Source organism: Solanum lycopersicum, chromosome 9 (assembly GCF_036512215.1).
Source record: "Solanum lycopersicum chromosome 9, SLM_r2.1".
NCBI lineage: Eukaryota > Viridiplantae > Streptophyta > Magnoliopsida > Solanales > Solanaceae > Solanum > Solanum lycopersicum.
The window spans coordinates 46,046,737-46,064,246 of NC_090808.1; positions in this window are offsets into that span (position 1 = coordinate 46,046,737).

A 17,510-nucleotide genomic window follows, 5' to 3' on the forward strand; every position below is an offset into this window, starting at 1 on the left:
AATTGGACATACCACTTACTATTTAGAATACTAACAATAAAGACAATATGTTTTGTACAATTTGTATTTATTTAACAATGAAGTTTGTCGAAAATTAAAATTACAACAATGACTTATTAAGTGATGTTTTCATATTTTTAAACCAGCAACACAGTCTATTTTATCGAGAGTAGAAATATACGAAAAAATTAGTCTACAAAAGTTAGATACAATCAAATTTCACATGAAATACAAATCTATAAAAGTTTTTTAGTCTCCAAATAGAATAAAAATTATTCTTAAATTATAACATACATATATTTTTCTTTATATTTTTCTTTCAAATAGCCTTCTAACTATAACATTTCGACATACTATCGGATCAAACTAAAATATGCATATATGTTTCTACAAACTAAAGAATTTTAAAGGCGTAACTATCTGTTCAAAAAAATTCATTCAAAAAACAAAAATTACGGATCTTTTTACAAAGACACACATGATAAATATCATAAGAGTTTACTTTTATAAACTATTTTCCTACTTAGATAAATAATAAGAAGATTACCTGGTGTAATCATCTTTAACAAAAATACCATCAATTCTTCTGGTACTCGCTTTGAACTGGCTAAACAAGACACTGAATTCTAGAGAAGTAGTGCACTAATCTTCTACTTTCATTGTTTGTTTCCCTCAATCAGTAAAATACAAGAAATACCAATAGTATAAAAAATTTCTCAATATTGTTAGTCATCTTATATTCATAAGATACTTAGAACAAAACTTTGAAGAACTTGGTAAGAAACATCAAACTTTAAAGAGTATCTTCGAAACTATAAATTAAAACCAATAGAGAAAATAAAATCAAAAACATATTAGAAACAATATAAAAATATTTTTCTCAAGAAGAAAATTGAAAAATCCACTGAATCCTTAGTGTCCCCTTAAGAAAATTATTCCCCTCAAGTATATGGGGTCAATGAAATATGTCCTCCTAGGATAAAACGATTATTCACCGATGTATCTGTACCTATAATCACGGTATCTGTAACATCTCATTATTCGAAAGAACTAGAATTAGAAAGAGTCATTTTTGGAAAGAATGAAAAAACTGAAAAATTGATTAAGTTGTGTTAAGTTTGAGATTTTGGTCAACTTCAAACAAACATAACTCCTACATCAGGATGATTTAGGTGTGCTTCTATACATGTAGGAAATATCTTGAAATTATATTTATGATGCCGTTAAATTTTCTCAATTCCGAGTTTGTATGAGTGATATATTTCTACTTGAAGAGGGGTTGTTTAGATAAGGAAAGTCTAATCTGGATTTTGGAAGGATATTTATTAGTCTTTTCATACCAATTAAGTATATTAGTTTTTAGTAATAACTTAGGGCTCTAAACTAAAGTTGGTCAGTTTACTCTTTGAAGTAATGAGTTAGGGTTTTTAAAGAAGAGAAAAAAAGAGGAGAAAAGAGGAGAAGAAGCAAGAATCGACAAATTCTCGAAGCTAAGATCGTGGATTTCGTCAGGGGATGATCGTGATATCATATAGCATTGGATTAATTCACCCCGTGTCAACCATGATTCAATTCAGTGAAGTTGTATTGTTTGAAAATAATTATTATGAGTTCTTCATAGTAATTCGTTTGAAATATATAGTAGAATATTACATATATTGAGTATATAGTCGATTCTAAATATTTGGGAAAAGAACGAATTGGGTTTAGAGGGTCTAGCGTTAAAACATGAAGGAGAAATTTCGTCAAAAATCAGGGGAAGGGGTTGGGGCGCCATGCCTCTCAGCGCGCCCCAAAGCATTCTCTGAAATTTGACCTTTGGGGTGTCGCTCCAGCAAAAGTTCCCCAAGTTGGTATCTGAAATTTAAAGGCTGGCGCCCCACGCCTCTCAGAGCGCCAGGGACGCCAATTCTTTTACCTTTTCCGACTTCCTTATGTACTATTTTCTTAGTAACTTACCTATGCTTTCTAGTCAATAAATACACTCTAAGGTATGTATAAACATCATAAATCATCCATAAACATGTGATCATGAACCTTCAATCGACAATTCAATTCAAGGAAAGTTAAGAGTCAAATCAAGAGGTTAAGATTTAAGTCAAGAGAAGTTCATAGAGTTTTGCAAAAATCTTTTACAAATGTTTTAACTTTGTTTTAAAACATAAACTTTGAGTTGAGTAAAGAGTAAGAGTAAAGTACATTTATTTAAAGATTATACGAGAATTAAGTATTCCCCAAGAGTTAAAATGTTTTTATATTTGAGCAAGAAAGGAAACATTGATTTCCAAAAGAGCCTTTGAGTTAGGTTTTTTCAGTAATTATCTTAAATCACAGTAAAAGTTTTGTTTTTAAAACATATGAGCTGAGCATATTTTGGGAATAGTATTGAGAACCTATATGGGGATACGAGTTCATAATAACTCAAGTTTGCATAAATCATGTATCCATCATAGGTAGAAAGGATCATACTTTTTAGATAATTCATTAGTATTTTTTAGCATATACTAGTGGATCAACTTAGTTGAGGTATTCTACATCACGACAAGGTATATGACAGTTTTGGAAGCGTGAGCGAGACATTGTATCACCACTTAGGCTCATAGTGATGGTTGTTGGTTAGAGAAACTCCCATAATATTATATTTTAATTTATATGTAACTGAGTTGTTATTGTATTTCTTTAATACATTGAGTTATCATCTACTATTTTATATGTTTTGTATAAACTGCACAATTATTGTTGTTTTTACTTTGCAATTGAATTGAGTTATTCATGAGTTGTGTAAATCAAAGGTAAGTTTTCATTTCAAGCTTATGTTATGTTTAGTGCTCCCCTCACATACTTGTACAGTCAATGTACTGATTTCATTTGGCCTGCATCGTTTTATGATGCAGACATAGGTAATTAGGATCAGCATCCAGCACCTCGTAGATCCAGTTGAGCGCTCAGAGTCAGTTGGTGGGCCTCCTTGCTATTCGGGGGATCCTTTTTTATCATTTGATTTATTACTTTAGTTGTTAGAATGATAGGTTTTCCTGACATTCCTCTTTGTTTTAGAGGCTCCGAGTAGTTATAGTTCTATAGTCTTGTATTTCATATGTTTTTTAAGAATTGAGTTGCCATTTTGGATAAATTTAATATCTCTCCATTTGTTTCATAAGTTATAATTTTTAGACTATTTCTTATGTTCAAGTCTTCCGCTGAGTAATTAGGTCAGACTAAGGATTTGTTTGAGACCATCAATGGTTCTCGAGCGTCAGTTCCGCTCAGGGTGTACGCTCGGGCGCGACAGTGTCATTGAACTACTCAATTGGCAGTAAAGAACACTTAGAATACTAGACTTAAAAGTAACAGAAGAAGTCCAGAAAATTGGTTCTCTTAAAATGAGATGAAATCACTCTATTTATAAACAATAAAAGGTAGTGTGGTAATATGTTTTTGTGCCTTACAGAAAAGGTTACAACCCTTTGAAAAAGTCACAATTTTTCAAAAAGATCACAATTTTTTATTTTCCATTCACACATTTTAAAACCCAACAACTTATAAATATAATAATGGAATTAGTAAATATTTTTGTGTTTCATAGAAAAATAAAATATATCAAGATTTATGGTCGTTTATAAGGGAGAAAGTGCAACATGGTCTAGTTCATCGGAGTAAGATCTAATGAATGAAAATGAGGCAGATTTGTTGACAAGAGACTTGGAAAAGTTCAACATTATCAGTGGGTAGATTGAATCGGATTTGGATGGATTGAATATAGATTGAGTTAAAATGGATTGTATCATAATTAACCCATATAAAATATGAGTAAATATGGATATGGTCAAACATGATTCAAGTAAATGATTATAATCCACTTTAATTTTCTAAAGTGAAAAAAAAATGTTAAATAAACGTTAAATTGTTAATACCTCAACCCCTACCATCCCACCCTAACCCTACCTCCCCCACCCCCAAAAAATTCTTGAGAGACTTTTTTCTTTTTGAAAGAAGCTTTTCCAACACCACCCTCACCTCCCCATCCCCATAATAGATTTAAAAGAAATATTTTTTGGAAAGAAATTACATATTTTTAAATAAATTTTTTTCCAACCCTACTCCACAGGACACCTCCCACCTCTCTCCAAAAAGTTTTATATCCAAAAAAATAACAATTTCTGCTCACCCACACCCCACTCCACCCTCAATTTTTATTTTTTTATTTTCAAAAACAAATTTATGATAAGTGTGTTATAATGAGTATATATGAATTCTCATGTTTATCCATTTTGTTCATGATTGTATGAGCTTTAATAGGTTGAAATATATATTTATTCATGTAGAAAATTAAAGTGATCGATTTAATTAAATATGGAAAAAATTGCCACCTCTAATTATCATATACTATCTAAGCTAGGTGTTTTTAAATGTTTTCCAAGCACCAAGCTTGAAGAGGGACAAAACGTTTAAATGATAATGTAGAAGTCAATGACATACTTGTGAATATAGTGGATTGTGAGAAAATTAGTTAGCTAGGAGTCGGTTGGATCTAAGTTAAGTATATAGCTACTTAAGTTATATATACGATAAGTAGGATTGTATAATTTCTTATCCTGTTGTAATCATTTTTACTTCCATCAATATAAGTAGATGATATTGTGTTCTTTGTGTTGACTTTCATATCAATTCCATCAAATCTAGCAGTTCATCTCATAAATGATGAAGTTCAACAATCATTGTTAAGGAACTTATTCTTCTTTAACTCAACAAAAATATAATTACCCACAAAAAAATATAATTATCCAAAAACAAATTTTGATATAAAACTTTTAAGCCAAATTAAATGGGCTGAAGTAGATACTTCTGAATAGGAGTGTTCATGATTCGCGTAATAATGTATCCAAATTAAAATTGAATCAATCCAACTAAATAAATAAATTTTTATTTGAGTTTGGTTTGAATATCAATAACAATAACAAAATATTCAATTTTTAGTATAGTTTTACAAAATGATATTTTGGGAGACTAGGAAATCTTACAATTACCTTAGAGGTACATAAATTATTTTCGCTAGAATTATATATATATATATATATAATACTTTGTTATTTCTTTTCATGAGAATTTTATTTATCTATGTTGGGTATATAGCAAGAATTGATGGAAAATAGAGGGATAGAGAGGAACTTGAAAAGTTGAGAACTTGAAGAGTTGGGAACTTGAAAAGTCCTCTTATGCTTTAATGAAAAGGTCTTTGTTCCTCATCGGTGGTGGAAAGAAAATTAGGAGAGTTTAAATATAGAAATACTCTTATTAATTGTTAAAAGGGTTGGAAAGAGGGACACCCGCACCGTCATCGCCACTCGCTTGTCTCGGCTTCAGCTTCGGCATATGATCGAGAGATTATTTTTTGGACAAAGTTTATTTTAATTATTTAATTAGTTAGTTGATAACAGGAACGCTTTCAGTTATTTAGTTAAAATTAACCGAAACGTTTCAACTTTTAGTTGATTAACCCGAACCAATTTTCCCATTTTATTTAAATTTTCCGCCGTTTTGGAAATGACTGTTCTGAAAGGTTGCAACTTTCAGGAACAATCAGTACCATTTGAAAGGCTGCAAACTTTCATTAATGGTCGTGTGGATTCATAAAGGGTTGTCACCTTTCAAGACCTGTTCCTCTTGCCTATAAATAACATTCACTTTTCAGAATTTTTCCTTACGAATTTCTTATAGATCACTTCTTCTTCTTCTGCACAACAGTTACTTTGTGTATTTTACTGATGTTAATTGGTTCGCTGACACAAGAGTTTTTGGCATCTATAATCTGGTGATTGAGATCATTTTACCTTGGAAGGTCAAATTCCAAATCAAACCTCGGATACTAGAGGGGAATAATTTCTCTAAGGGGACACTGTGAGTTCAGTGAACTTAATCTTTTTATGTTCAAATTTTTCCAGATTCTGATATGTTACAGATATTAGTTTTTCTTAATCAATTTTTGTTCATCTCTTCTACTGATTCAGTAAATTTTGGTTACTTCATTTTTCTGCAATGTTTTATCAGAATCGGTAATTTTGTATTTAAAAACGCAGATTGACAACAATCTTAATGAAATTATTTTTATTATATATTAATATGTGTTTCTAGTGAAGATCAAAATCTTCGTGATTTTATACTCCTTGAAGTCTGCAACTATAAGTTATTGCTTACTAAGACTGTATCGATTTTTATTTATCAGAAATGGCAAACAACGGTGTTACAGTGGCTATTGCTACACCAACTCGAACTGTTGTACCACAAGCAGAGAAACCGGGTAATTTCACTAGTGTGAATTTCAAAAGATGGCAGCAACGGGTATTTTTCTGGCTTACCACTCTTGGTCTGCAGAAACTTCAGTTCTTGCTGATGATATGCCAGACAGAGAAAAATTTATGATTATTCAAGCATGGAAACAGGAAGACTTCCTATGTAAAGGCTACATTTTGAGTGCTTTAGAGGATACCTTGTATAATGTCTATAGCGCAATAAGAACTTCAAAAGAGTTATGGGATGCACTTGAGAAGAAATATAAGACAAAAGATGCATGCTTGAAAAAGATTATGGTCACAAAGTTTTTAGACTATAAAATAACATATAGTAAAATTGTTGGATCACAGTGTAGAAACTTCAACTTATTCTCCATAATCTGATTGCTGAAGATATGGTAGTAAATGAAGCTTTTCAAGTGGTTGCAATGATAAAGAAGTTGACTCCTTCGTGGAATGATTTCATGAGTTATCTAAAGCACAAGCGTAAAGAAATGAAGCTTGAAGATATTGTGATTTGACTTAAGATTAAGGAAGATAACAAAAACACCAATAAGAAGTCTCGTAAGAGCTCAACAGTCATTCGAGTTAATATTGTTGAAGAATCTCCTACCAAAGACAAAAAAAGAAAGAAGTCCAACGGGCAGAAGTCAAAACAGTCCAAGATGAAATTCAACGGCAATTGTTACAACTGTGGCTGGTCATAGGTCTTTTGATTGTCGTGCTCCAAGAAAGGACAAAGACAAAGGCAAAGACAATAGTCAAGCAAACAACGTAGAAAAGATGGAAGATGAAAATGACTTGTGTAGAATGATCTCGGAGTGTAACTTAGTTGGAAATCCGAAGGAGTGGTTTCTCGACTCAGATGCCACTCGACACATTTGATCTGCAAAAGAAGCCTTTGCAATGTACACTCCTTATGAGTACGATGAAGATTTTTTCATGGGTAACACAACAACTGCAAGGATTGCAGGAACTAGAAAGTAGTGTTGAAAATGAAATCCGACAAGGTGTTGACTTTGAATAGTGTTCTGCATATCCTTACTATTAGGAAGAATTTAATTTCGGTTGCACTACTTGTTAAGAACGGGTTTAAGTGTGTCCTAGTTAGTGATAAAGTTGTAATAAGTTAGAATGAAATGTTCATAGCAAAGAGCTACCTCAATGATGGTCTCTTTAAACTGAATGTAATGGTTGTTAACAATATTAATAAGAATTCTGCTTCTGTTTTACTTATTGGAGTCAAATGATTTATGGTATGCCTATTTGGGACATGTTAATTACAAAGCCTAGAGAAAATTGGTTACTCTAGAAGTATTGCCTGATTTTAACTGTGATAAATTGAAATGCAAAATTTGTGTGGAAAGTAAGTTTGTTAAACAACATTATAAGTCTGTTGAAAGAAATTTCAAAACTTTAGACTTATTTTATAATATATATATATATATATATATATATATACACAATATGAAGTCGACATCATCTCATGGTGGAAAAAAATTTATTTTATAACTTTTATTGACGACTACACTTGATTTTTTAATTGTATATTTGCATAATAGTAAGAATGAAGCAATTGATGCATTTAAGCAATACAAAAATGAAGTGGAGAACCAATTGAATCTAAAGATAAAAATGATTCGGAGTGATAGAGTGGAGAATATGAATCTCCTTTCGCAGAGATATGTTTGGAAAGCGATATTATTCATCAAACTACTGCATCTTATACACCATAATAAAATGGTTTGGCGGAACGGAAGAACAAAATATTAAAGGAAATGGTGAATGTCTTGATAATCAATTTTGGTTCACCACGAAACCTTTGGGGGGAAGCCATCCTTATGGCTAATAAGATACTCAATAGGGTACCCCATCGAAAAACATATCCAATTCCATATGATTTGTGGAAAGAAAGGAAACTTAACTTGAAATATTTCAAAGTTTGGGGGTGTTTAGCCAAGGTACAGGTTCCTTTACCGAAGAAGGTTTAAGTTGAACCCAAAATAGTAGACCGTGTATTTATTGGATATGATGTGAATAGTAAGGTCTGCCTGTTTTTGGTTCACAAATTTGATAATCCTGAGATTTATGTTAATTGATAATTGAGTAATATTACGCATATTTTTTTGAAAATATTTATCCGTATAAAACTGAATGTGAGTCAAAAGTGAAACCTCTTATTGAAATGAGTTTAGGAAGTGTCTAACCTTTCTCCTTCAATTTGATCCTTTCTGTGACCTGAAATGAACTTATTTTCTCTTTGTCTCTTGCCTTTCAGATCCTTCCCCTGGCTGCTGGCTGTCTTAAGTAAAAGGAATGAGCATAAAGACAAGACAACTTAAGCTTTACTGAAAGAAGAAAAGCTCTATCTTTCTAGTGATGCGGGAAGGGAATGATAATTAGACTCCTATAGCATGGTCTGGGGCTAAGATAACTCAAGTGGGGATTTCACGGTTCAGAGAGCACTTGTGTATGTGATGCAAGTGAACGTCTATGAAAAAATTGTGGTATTAGTCTGGATACAATAAAATTATTCTATTAGATTTAAGAAGTATATTCGATCTAATAAGTACCTTGTGTTAGAATTGATAAATTCTATGGCTCGGGGAGAATAAAAAACCTCCTTATCGAAATTGGTCTCGTCTGATGCATGGAAAATGAGGTAAGCACCAGAAGGATAAGAAGCAGACGGAGACTCCGAGGGTTAGGGGATAGGGTTTAGGGTTTAGGTTAGTTAGGGAAAACTCCAAAACCAAGGTTCCAAAAAGTTTACCTTATATTATAGAAAAGTTTGAGAAAGGGGAACCCCTACTATACCCCCAAACTACAAGCTTATCCACCCTCTAGGGGTAGTGATAGGTTCCATATGAACTGGGCGATCCTATTTGGTCAAATACCTACTGAAAAACATTGTTAACTTAAAGGCTATGTAGAATTCTAGGTTTTGCTTTATAATATCAGTCATTAGTTCCATCCATCTCTCCAAAGTGGTAGCATCATCAAAACATAGAGTGGCAAATAGTCAACGGAAACCTACTTATTTCGTACCAGATTTTGTGGCACTATTGCTTGAAAATGAGCCTCAAATATTTAAAGCAGTGATGTCTTCGTTTGAGTCAACTTATTAAAGCAATCAATAGTGAGATCAAATCAATTTTAAGTAATCACACTTTGAAATTGGTTGATCTTCCTCCAAGAAATAAACCTTTAGGATCAAAGTGGATCTTTAAAAGGAAAATGAAACCTGATTGGACTATTGAAAAATATAAGGCTAGACAGAAAAAAGAAAGGTCTGAACTACTTTGACACATACTCTCCAGTAACAAGGATAACATCAATTAGGATGTTAATAGCACTAGCAGCAATTCATGATCTTTAAATCCACCAAATGGATATAAAGACAGACTTCTCAAATAGAGAGTTGGAGGAAGAAATTTACATGGAACAACCTGAAGGGTTTATAGTTCATGGTAAAGAAAAGAAAGTGTGCAGACTTGTGAAGTCACTTTATGGACTCAAGTAAGCACCTAAACAATAGCATGCTAAATTTTACCAAACTATGTTGGCAAATGGATTTAAGATTAATGAATGTGATAAATGTATTATGAATCATGAAGTCATTGTTTGTTTGTATGTTGATGACATGTAAATAATGAGTAAAGACATTGACGATATAAATGTTGCTAAGCGCATGTTGTCGAGCAAGTTTGATATGAAGGACTTAGGAGTTGCTGATTCGATCTTATGGGTAAGGATTATGAAAACTCCTCAAGGACTAGCATTATATCAATCTCATTATATTGAAAGGGTATTGGATAAGTTCAAGTACTTGAATTTCAATATTGTGAAAACTCTAATTGATTTAAGCTGTACATTTCAAAACAATGAAGGTCAAAGTGACTCTCTGTTGGAATATGCTAGAGTATTTGGAAGTTTGATGTATATTGTGAAATGTACGCGACCAGACATAGTATGTGTTATTAGCAAACTGAGTCAGTGCACTAGTAATCTGAATCAAACTCACCGGATAGCAATGAAACGTGTGTTGGGATATCTCAAATATACAAAATACTATGTCTTGCATTATAATAAATATCCTGTTTTGATTTAAGGATATAGTGATGCAAATCGGATCACCGGGTCAAATGACTGGTGAAGAAGTTGAATGACTCCAAAATTTCTTAGAAGATATTTCATTCCGGCACAAACTTGTTACACCTATTTGCATACATTGCGATAGTCAAGCAGCAATAGGTAGGGCAGGAGTGTTATTTACAACGGGAAGTCTTGTCATATACGACGGAGACATAACATTGTAAGACAACTGCTCTCTAGTGTAATTATCACAATTGACTATGTAACGTCAAGTGATAATGTGTCAGATCCACTAACGAAAGGCCTAGTGAGAAAATAAGTTGAAAGATCATATAAGGGAATGGGTTTACGACTTAGGACAAGTCAGCATGATGGTAACTCTTTCTAGAAGACAGGAGATCCCAAGAGCTAGATTGAAGGAGAAAAATAAAGTTGTGGCTGACGGTTCGACATTGTCAATTAACTCAATCCATTCTTATTGTGATGACAATGTTCAGGAACAAGGTTAAGACTTTAAGGCTTGTTAATGAGGTAGTAAAGCATAAAGTTATTAATGATTTGCTATGTTTGGCAGATTTGACAAAATAATTTATCTATGAGATGACACAGTTAAAAATCACCTATGTGAGTGTTAAGTGAAAGCCGCTTCAAAGAGAATTTTATGTCAAAAGTCTATTCTCTATGCACTTATGAAACCAGGAAGTTTTCATGGCTGAAACGAACACAACCATAAGAACCATAAACAGTAAAGGGTTAACAGTGTGATATATGGTTTCTAGGTATACATCAAAGCTCGACGGTTCAAATATATCACACCTACCGATTGACCGAGTATATTTGATACATGTTCACTACGGAAAGTCTAAGGGAAAACCTACTTATCTAGATGCTATTAATCTTTGCCTGTAAAGTACACACTTGTTTGTGCATTCCTATGTAATAATCATTCCTCATCAATGTGAGGGATTGTTGAGTATGTAGCAAGAATTTATGAAAAATAGAGGGTAAAGAAATCTTACATGATACAAGAACCACGTTCTTGTAATTTTGTCGTAACACAACAAAATAAAGATTTATCGTGGAAACCTTACTAACAAAATAAAGGGAAAAACCACACCGAAGTTTTATATTAATTCAAGATTCACAACTCAGTTAATCAATAAATCTAAATTTAAATTTCTACCCTATTCGATTAACTATAATTGAAAACTATCCACTCACCAAGAAGTCAAACTCGCTTCTTGTTCACAAAAACTCTCAACTCTTCTTAAATCTGACCACCCAAGAAGTCAAACCAACTTCTTGTTTACAATTCTCAGAACCTCTCTCCCAAGAAGCCAAACCCAGTTCTTGTTACAATTCTCTCAAGAATCTATTCCCAAGACGTCAAAATCATTTCTTATTACACTATATAGGAATTATTACAACTCAATAATAAATCTAGAACAAATCAACAAAGACAAATAACCCTAGACTTTAATTGATCAGACTTCAACATTCAATAGTTCAATGTGGAATAGATTTCATGGACCTAGTCCTTACATTGCTGTGACGAAGCTCAGCGTTTTCGTTCAGTTTGGAACAGATTTTGTGAACCAGGTCCTTAAATTGTTGTGATGAAACTCTGCATTTTTTCTCCAAAAACTACTACTCTCAAGATGATATATTTCGTGAATATGCAATAGATATGGCTTTGCTGGAAAATTCTCTCAATTTTTATTTATGCAAAGACGCTTTTTTTCTTCAACTTCTTAATCCTTTTATAAAGTTTGATTTGTCTTCAACTTCTACAAGGAAAGGAATTACAACTCCTTTTCCTTCTTGAATTTTTCTATATTTCTTTCTTTTCTTATTTGAATTGAATTGTAACTTCTTTATTTCTTTCCTTCTTTGACTTGAATTGCTACTTTTTTATTTCTTTCCTTCTTTATTTCTTTTCATATTTGTCTTCTTCTTTTACTTTTTTATTTATGTACTCTTTCTTCTTTTCCGCAATACTTTTTCTTCTGTCGCAATCTCGCATAATTGTACACATACGACACCATGCCTTCACTTTATCATTCATCAAAACTACGTATTTGTTATCCTACTTTCCAAAATTTCTCCCCTTTTTGATGATGATAACAAATGATTTGTTACACATCAAGACTTTTTGTTAGTCATCAAAACTACAACTCTTTGTCATCCATCAAAACTCCAAACTTCATGTTTTCTCATTCCCCAATAATTTCTCCCTTTTTGATGACGACAAACTATGCATATTATGTCTATCCACATTATATAATTTCGTCCTTTTTGCATCATTGAAAATCAATAAACAAAGAACTCGATTAACATTAAATGAGTGCAATTTCATTTTAATTCATGGACACTTGGGCAACACTTTCAAGTACATTTTTTGCTAACAATATAATAAGTTAATTTGTGAATATTAGTCATCTTAAACTCACACACAATCAAGATCTTCAATGAGAAACAGAACAAACAAATATGTACTTGTTTATGCCCTTAGAGACCTAAATCAAAAGCATATGATATCATGAGTATGAAACAGACATAAGCACATTAAAGAGTCAAAGAGTCTAAAAAATTGAGGATAAGGATTGGGACAATGATTACTAAAGTGAGGAAGAAAATAAAGTTTACTGCCATTAATAAAAAAAATTAAGTATGCCCATTGTTCACCCTCCTTCGTTCTGATCATTTTTCTTAGAATGTCAAATTTCATCAAGAGAAACATGAGGTACATCATCAATTTTTTTTTAAAAAAAAATAACTACTTCATAATATTTTCATTCCTCCATGATTTTTTAATAGTCTTTTTGTTGATGACATTTAAAAGGAGTACCAAGATTCACCACATTTTGGTGCACAAAGAGACATGTTTATCAATAATGAAAGCAAGCAACAATTTATTTCTATGAGAATTGTTCCCCCTGAGAAATAGACAGGTTATACAATTGGTATGGATGAAATATCAATTTGGAGTTTATGAACCTAGTTCAGATGTGTGTGGTAAAGCAAGGCTAAATTAAAGTATGAGTGGCTTCAATACTAAGATTTTCATCATTAAATCAGTTTGAGATTGAACGATGCTTATTGTCAAAGAGGGTTCTTGGTGATTTTTAAGAAAGTTGAATTTTTGATGATCGACCAGGTTCATTAGTGCTTATGTTTGACCCAAACTCAGGAAATTCATGTATTGAAAAAGGATGTACATACTTGAGTATTACAGAGAAACCAGGTTCCCTTTTTTGTGTTTCTCCATGATTTACTTAATGGTATTACCAAAGAGTAGTGATAATATCCACAGACCTTCTATGCATTGTTTTAGATGTGACTGGAGTATATACCTCTATCAGTTTTCAATAACATCCAAGGACCAGGTTCACACAACAAATTTTCCCTGAAAGTGTACCATGCTCAAACTGTCCTGATTACTCTATTATTACCCCTATCTCAAAGACCATAGGTTAGTACAGTAATTCATCTTTCAGATGCATCAATAATTGATAGATGTGAACCAGGTTCATATGCAATATTCTCTAAGTTTGCATCATCAAAGATGTTTGATATCATATCACTTTCTTTTTTCTCATCCTTTTCAAGGACAAAACTACCACCTTGAAAATCAAAGAGCGAGAGGAAATTTTCTGCCAATTTTAGCACATGTTTGGAGCATGAACTATTTATGTACCTTCACCTAAAACACTAGTCAAGGAATAGTCTTGGGAACCCAGATTAGTTTGGGCCCTTTTATGTGAGTAAAAAGACGAATAAGATTTATTCGAGCTCATATAGGCAAATAAGAAAACCTTTTATCTAGAGCATTTTTATTTGGAATCAGGTTCTGAAAAGCCTCAAATAGAGTTTTACATTGATTCTTTAAATGACCTGATTTCCACAATGAGTGCATAAACTTTTAGACATGTGAATAGTGTGTGCTACAATATTATTCTATTTTTTTTAAATCTATCCCACTTCGACTGGTGATTTGCCTTTCTTGAATCTGAGTTAAAATTTTAAAGGAGCTAGTCCATCTAAGATTTCGTTCCAGATCAAGTTTTGTATGATCAAGATTTTCTTGTAGCAACCTATTTCTTTCTGTTAAAGCTTGACAATTTATGGTTGACAATTTTATTTTTTCTTCCAGAGCTAATTGAAGTTCACTAGCAGAGTTTTTGCCCTTGTGACTTAACTATGAGATTTTAATATGTTCTTTTAATTTATTTTGAAGAAAGTGATTGTGTTTCTCAAGATTGTCATTGTCTTCTCTTAAAGATGCAAATTTTTCTATCATTTGTTCTCTTTCAGAATTGATTGACTGATAAACATCTATAAGAGTATTTAATAGGGACTCTAGTTCTTTTTTAGAATATGATTTAATATTTAATTTGATGTGATGAAAACTTACCTTGCTTTGTTTGTCATCTTCTTCATCATCTTCAAAATCATTTTCAGCAATGAGTGCAAGAAAATCATATTTATTTGATTAATCTATTGCAAGTATTGATTGATTTTTGAATCCTCCATCCTCAGATTCTTCTTTTGATAAGTTTCCCACTTTTCATTGAAAAACCAGCTTCTTGATTGGTCATTCTTTTTTTTTGTGGGAATGTACTTATCATTCTTGGTTCCTTTTCATTATCCGAACTATTCCTCTTTTTCTCTAGGGCTTTTAATGGATAAAATTTGATAAAGTGATTCGTACTTCCACACTTATGACATAATTGATCTATTGGATTTTCAGTGATTTTTTTAGAGTTATTTCCATGGAACACTTGTCCCTTTTTTAACATTCTTGAGAACCTTTTGGTCATTAACGCAATGTTTTTGTCCTCAATATCTTCTGGTGTTGTGTTGTAAGAAGCAGGTTCTTCTCTTTTCTTTTGCTCCAATTTTCTTTTCTTGTTTTTTCTTGAGTTCATAGGTCATGAGATTTCCAATAAGTTCATACATAGCTAACTTATCTAGATCACGTGCTTCAGTAATGACTTCTACTTTGCTTTCCCAAGATTCTGGAAGAACACTCAAAAGTTTTGTGATTGTCTTCCCATTGGAAATTATTTCACCTAGTGAGTAGATTTCATTAATGATAGCAGTGAACCTGGTGTGTATCTCTTGGATTGTTTCGCCTTCTGTCATTTGAAACACCTCGTATTGTTTGTTCAAGTTATCTATTTTAGACTTCATTACTTGAGTTGTTCCTTCATGCGCAGTTTGCAAAGTTTCTCATATTTCTTTTGCATCTTGACATGATGATATTCAATTGTATTCATCTGGACTTATTCCGTAATATCAAGATCTTTTTTTCTTTAGCATTTTTCTGAATTGCAAGTTTATCTGCAACATTCCATTATTTCCTATCCTTTGGTACTTGAGTGGTTCCATCAGTTCCATTCTTCATGGATATGGTTGGACTATCCAACACGACTCCCCATAGGTTTAGATTTTCTCCTAGTAAGTGATCCATCATGCAATTCTTCCACCATCCATAATACTTTTCATTAAACGGTGGTGGTCAAGTTTGAGAAGATTCTTCCTATGGTGTAGGTGGTGCAATCATTGATCTTTTTCAAGATGGTAATCTTTAATGAAAAGACCTGCTCTGATACCAATTGAAGAAAGCTTACCCTGATACAAGAACCAGGTTCTTGTAATTCTATCGTAACACAATAAAACAAATAATTATCGTGGAAACCTTCCTAACTCAAGAAAGGAAAAAACCACACCAAAGTTTTATATTAATTCAAGATTTATAACTCAGTTAATCAATGAATCTAAATTTAAACTTCTACCCTTTTCGATTAACTACAATCGAAAACTATCCACTCCCCAAGAAGTCAAACTCGCTTCTTGTTTACAAAAACTCTCAACTCTTCTTAACTCTGACCACCCAAGAAGTCAAACCCACTTCTTGTTTACAATTCTCACAACCTCTCTCCCAAGAAGCTAAACTCACTTCTTGTTACAATTCTCTCAAGACTCTACTCTATTCCCAAGAAGTCAAACCCACTTCTTATTACACAATCTAGGAATTATTACAACTCAATAATAAATCTAGAACAAATCAACAAAGACAAATAACCCTAGACTTTAATTGATCAAACTTCAAATTCAATAGTTTAATGTGGAACAGATTTCGTGGACCTGGTCGTTACATTGTTGTGACGAAGCTCAGCGTTTTAGTTCAATGTGGAACAGATTTTGTGAACCAGGTCCTTACGTTGTTGTGACGAAACTCTGCCTTCTTTCTCCAAAAATTACTGCTCTCAAGATGATACATTTCGTGAATATGCAATAGATCTGGCTTTGTTGAAAAATTCTCTTGATTTTTATTTATGCAAAGACGCTTTTTTTCTTCAACTTCTTGATCCTTTTATAGAGTTTGATTTGTCTTCAACTTCTACAAGGAAAGGAATTACAAATCCTTTTTCTTCTTGAATCTGTCTATATTTCTTTCTCTCCTTATTTGACTTGAATTGTAACTTCTTTATTTCTTTCCTTTTTTGACTTGAATTGCTACTCTTTTTTTTTTATTTTCTTCTTTATTTCTTTCCATATTTGTTTCCTTCTTTTCCTTCTTTATTTTTGCACTTTTTCTTCTTTGCCGCAATACTTTTTCTTCTTTACCGCAATCTCTCATAATTATACACATACGACACCATGTCTTCACGTTATCAATCATCAAAACTATGTATTTGTTCTCCTACTTCCCAACAGAGGGAAAGAGAGAAACTTGAAAAGTTGAGAACTTGAAGAGTTGGAAACTTGAAAAGTCCTCTTATATTTTAATGAAAAGGCATTTGTCCCTCATCGATGGTGGAAAGAAAAATAGGAGATTTTAAATATAGAAACACTCCTATTAATTGTTAAAAAGGATGGAAAGAGGGACCCCCTTGTGTCATCATCGTCGTCTCTCGTCCCGGGTTTGACTTCGAAAAATGATCGATCGAGAAATTATTTTTTGGAAAAAGTTTATTTTAATTATTTAAAAAATAAAATATTTCAACTTTTTAGTGGATTAACCCGACTGGAATCCGCGCGCGACCCGTTTGATTTAAAAAATTTCCGTTTTATTTAAATTTTCCATCGTTTTGGAAATGACTGTTCTGAAAGGTTCAA